We start from the raw sequence: 5469 nt of genomic DNA on the forward strand, positions 1-5469 counted from the left end.
GAGTATTTACTATAACTTCATAAGACTAATTATAAAGGGTATTTACTATAACTTTATAAGACTAATTATAAAGGGTATTTACTATAACTTTATAAGACTAATTATAAAGAGTATTTACTATAACTTTATAAGACTAATTATAAAGAGTATTTACTATAACTTTATAAGACTAATTATAAAGAGTATTTACTATAACTTTATAAGACTAATTATAAAGAGTATTTACTATAACTTTATAAGACTAATTATAAAGAGTAATGAAGCTTTAATAGAAGAGTTCTCAACAGCTTTATTATTTATTATTTGTTCCTATAACTATATCAGCCTCATTATAACAGGAAATTATGTTACGATGTCTAGCAATTATGTTAATTACACGTTAGTAGAACCACACACACACACACACACACACACACACACACACACACACACACACACACACACACACACACACACACACACACACACACACACACACACACACACACACACACACACACACACACGTGTCCATGGGGGCGGGGCCAGGAGAGGACGCGTTGTTGAGGAAACTAAACTTAAGCCGTTTCTCAATACCAAGTACGCGGACTACGTTCTCGCGGACTTGGAAGTACGTACTTGGCAAGTCCGGACTTTCAAGTACAGACTTCCGAGAACGCGAGTACGCACCTGCAATTGGAACAGCAGCGGACTCGATGATGCATTCTGGGATATTTAACGGTCCCAAGTCCACACGAGTCTCCTCCGATGCGTCCTCGGTAGAACGGCCTCATCGAGAACGCATCGAGAACACACACGGGTTTTACGACAGTACTCGCGTACTTGGAATTGGAACAGTGCTTGGGCTACCACTGATGACGTTTATCGAGAACGCAAGTACACGAGAACACACGAGAACGCAAATTGAGAAACGGCTTCTCTCTCCCCACGCTCCAAATGAGAAACTGGGAGTTAGAGGAAGACATTTTCTCCTCTTCCGTCTGAGGAGGAGCAGAAGGAGGAGAGGGGTACATTAGATACACTCTGAGGGGGAGGAGGAGGAGGAGAGGGGTACATTAGATACACTCTGAGGAGGAGGAGGAGAGGGGTACATTAGATACACTGAGGAGGAGGAGGAGGAGAGGGGTACATTAGATACACGGAGGAGGAGGAGGAGGAGAGGGGTACATTAGATACACTGAGGAGGAGGAGGAGGAGAGGGGTACATTAGATACACTGAGGAGGAGGAGGAGGAGAGGGGTACATTAGATACACTCTGAGGAGGAGGAGGAGAGGGGTACATTAGATACACTCTGAGGAGGAGGAGGAGAGGGGTACATTAGATACACTCTGAGGAGGAGGAGGAGAGGGGTACATTAGATACACTCTGAGGAGGAGGAGGAGAGGGGTACATTAGATACACTCTGAGGAGGAGGAGGAGAGGGGTACATTAGATACACTCTGAGGAGGAGGAGGAGAGGGGTACATTAGATACACTCTGAGGAGGAGGAGGAGGAGGAGAGGGGTACATTAGATACACTCTGAGGAGGAGGAGGAGGAGGAGAGGGGTACATTAGATACACTCTGAGGAGGAGGAGGGGGGAGGTTACCTTACCTTATTAGGGTAACAGGCGTGTGTATAATAAAAATGACCACACAAGCCACACAGCCAGGTCGTTTTAAATGATTTTATATCATAAAACAACATCAGTATACATTTCAACAACTGTGCGCACAGAGAAACAATTCTGGGATGTGAATCAAAAAAAACAACGGTTCATCATGAGACCATCTGACCCTAACTCTGTCCCTAACACTGAACCATGAGGAACCCTTGAGAAACAAGGAACCCTTGACAACCCGTGACTTAAGTCACGTCCTGCGAGGTGGAGCAGTCCCATCGTAGTCCTCGTCTCGCTCCTGGTGGGTCGTCAGCTTCATCTGTTCACAACACAAACACACATTAAAAGAGTGATGTTACGTCACCAGGTGTGAGTGTGACCAGCTGTTACGTTTTAGTTGTGTTTTAGTGTCCACCTTGATGTACGCTGGATAAACTACAGTAGTAGCAGCTGATGTGACCGTAATTACCTCAAATCACAGCTTTGGCTAAAATTCACAGAATGAAAAATCTGAAGGAAAAACTAATTAACACGCTCTACGATCGTTAATTTAAAAAGATTGAATAATTAAAAAGAACCTCCAGGTGTCAAGTGTTTGGTGATGGTTACCCTCCGGTCCCGAGTCTCCGGTCCAGCCTGGTGCCCCATTCCTGGTCCAGGGGGATCTGGATACCCTCTGGTCCACAGCCTCCGGTCCAGCCTGGTGCCCCATTCCTGGTCCAGGGGGATCTAGTTAGCTGCTGGTCCCCAGCCTCTAGTAGTCTACCCTGGTGCCCCAGGCCTGGTCTAGGGAATCTAGTTACCCTACAGTCTAATTAAGTGCTTTGAGTGCGAGAAAAGCGCTATACAAATCCAATGTAGTATTATTATTATTATTATATATCACCCTGGTGCCCCATACCTGGTCCAGCGGGATCTGGTCTCCAGCCTCTGGTCTCCTATGCCTGGTCTTGGGGATCTGGTCACCTGCTGGTCCTCTGCCTCTGGTCCAGGAGATCCTGTGAAGTCAGACAGCATCTTTATAGACACGTGCACATAGCGGTCTTGAATCTAACTACCAACCCCCCCCCCCACAGAAGCCCCTTACCTTGAGCTGGAACGACGATGGAGATCTTGGGGTGCTTTGGTCGTCTCGTTGCAAAATACAGCCAACAGACTTACCTTGAGCAGATCTAGTAGTTTGTTGCTGTTGGTTCATGTACAAATAATTGACTATACATTTCATATTCCCCCCATTTAGCAAATAATTCCCACCCATAAACAAGGCTGACAACCGTACAAAATAACAAACTGTTCTCATGCCTTTTGTCTACTTCCTTACTACTCTCTAAAACATTGCATGCACATCGCATGAGCGTTGCCTTAGTGATCAGGGTGTGATCTGAGTGACCAGAGATGCATGCTGGGATACTGTGCCATCTGACGCCTACAGTTCCGTAGACGTTCCCCCTCAGGAGAAACCCAAGTTTTCAAAAGGCTGTCGTGACATCAGTTACATGACCTGGAACGTCCGTCAAGACCGTGACAGGGACTCCCCGAGGAGAAACGCCAAAGGGTAGGCTGTGAGGCTCCCCCTCTCGGCGACTAGAATACAACCCAGCTCTTACAGGAGAGAATCATGGAGCACATTTCAACGTTCCTCTTCATAGACCTTGAAGCCCCAGTGAGGCTTTCTTCACCTCCTCTTCTGATGAAGAGCACAACTGCAGCTCGACAGGGACGCGAGTCGGGATGTTTCCAAGATGGTTTCCGATTCAAGGGGGACCCATCTCCCAGGTCCAACTAGCCTCGTCATTACAATTCAGCCCGAGAAAGACTTGGATCTCAGGGCAGGAGTACAGGAGAACCAGAGGGCTAGCAGTCCATCATGTTGAGGTTAGGCAGGGAAGCCACGTCGCAGATTGGTTCATCTTCCATCTTCAGTCAGTTGGTTGGTTTCTCATCCGATTCTGTCCATTCGGAATGCCGTTAGTCCATCATCCATTGTACCAAGTAGCCATTGTCGCTTCCCATTGTTTGCATGATTCAGTCACACTGCAGTCCAAGCTGCATGACACTCAAGTCATCCTGTCCAGTGTGTAGAAGGGTCGACTTGAGATCCAGATGCTAGATCGCTCCAGGCTCTTGCTGTATTGAACACCCACTTTGTTATCCTCTTTGATTTAGGCCACAGACTTGAGTCATCCAGAAACGTCAGACCAAAAGACACTCCAGGGTGTTTCAGGAAGAGTAGCGTCCTCCTATAGCTGAAAATTAAAATGTTCAGGTAATACAAGCCAAGTAGAAGTAGAAAGATTGCCCCTCTCACACTTAGTGCCCCATGCCAGGTTAAAAATTGCCCCTCACATGACGTAGTGCCCCATGCCATGCAAAGATTGCCCTTCACACACTTAGTACCCCATGACATTGGGGTAAAAAAGATTGGACAGTACCAGGTTAAAGATCACACCTCTTTATTTTCAGTTATTAGATTGTGTATATACACAAACAATGACAATACTCAAAGGAATACAAAGCCAAACGAGAGAGGAGAGACCAGTGGAGGGTTTGTAGGTCTTTGAGATAGGAGAGACCAGTGGAGGGTTTGATGGAGAGACCAGTGCTGGGTATATAGGCCTTTGTGAGAGGAGAGACCAGTGGAGGGTTTGTAGGTCTTTGAGAGAAGAGAGACCAGTGGAGGGTTTGTAGGTCCTTGAGAGAGGAGAGACCAGTGGTGGGGGGGGCTGGTGGGTCAGACCAGTGGTGGGGGGGCTGGTGGGTCAGACCAGTGGTGGGGGGGCTGGTGGGTCAGACCAGTGGTGGGGGGGCTGGTGGGTCAGACCAGTGGTGGGGGGGCTGGTGGGTCAGACCAGTGGTGGGGGGGCTGGTGGGTTAGACCAGTGGTGGGGGGGCTGGTGGGTCAGACCAGTGGTGGGGGGGCTGGTGGGTCAGACCAGTGGTGGGGGGGCTGGGGCTTGGGCTTCAAGGCGTACGGAGGGAAACGTTGGAACGTGCTCCGTGGTTCTCAGGTGCAGGAACCAGGTTGGGTTCTAGTTGCTGAGAGGGACAGCCCTCACATCTCGCCCCCCGGTGTGTCTCCTTGAGGAGTCCCTGTCTCCATCCTGAAGGACGTTCCAGTTCATGTAACTGACGTGACGACGGCCTCTTAAACACTTGGGTTCCCCTGAGGGGGAACGTCTACAGAACTGAAGGCCTCAAACAGCGCAGAACCCTAGCATGCATCTCTGGTCAGTCAGACCACACCCTTATCAGTAGGACAACACACACGGGATGTGATGCAATGTTGAGGAATGTAGTAGGAAAGTGGACGGAAAAAGTATCTTCTAGGGGCGAATGAGAGGCATGAGAACGGGGGGGGAAGAGAGAGAGAGAGAGAGAGAGAGAGAGAGAGAGAGAGAGAGAGAGAGAGAGAGAGAGAGAGAGAGAGAGGCAGGGCCTACGAGGGGCGGGGCAGGGCCTACGAGGGGGGGGGCAGGGCCTACGAGGGGCGGGGCATGTGAACCGGTTCAAACTAAACGCTGTCAGCATTAAAGCATTAAAAGAAAATGTGACTTACAGTTGGCAGTTTCTTCTTCTTCATGGTTCGATCGTTATACTCACAGAATCAGTTTCTTCTTCTTGAGCTGTGAAGGAGAGCAACAAGATTAGTTTTACAGCTAGTGTGTGTGTGTGTTTCAATTAGTGATTAATCCAATCAAAATAAGTTTAACTACGACAGTGACCGAACGCGGGGTCATTGCGTGACGTCATGGCCCCGCCCCCTACGTCTTCCGCCGGCCAACTCCGTCATGGAGTCATTGATAAACATCAGCAGCCCCGTCACCCGGCGAGAAATATCAATGAACTCAATTAGAAACAGCTTAGGACG

This window comes from Micromesistius poutassou (assembly GCF_964030765.1).
Source record: "Micromesistius poutassou genome assembly, chromosome: 8".
Taxonomy (NCBI): Eukaryota; Metazoa; Chordata; class Actinopteri; order Gadiformes; family Gadidae; genus Micromesistius; species Micromesistius poutassou.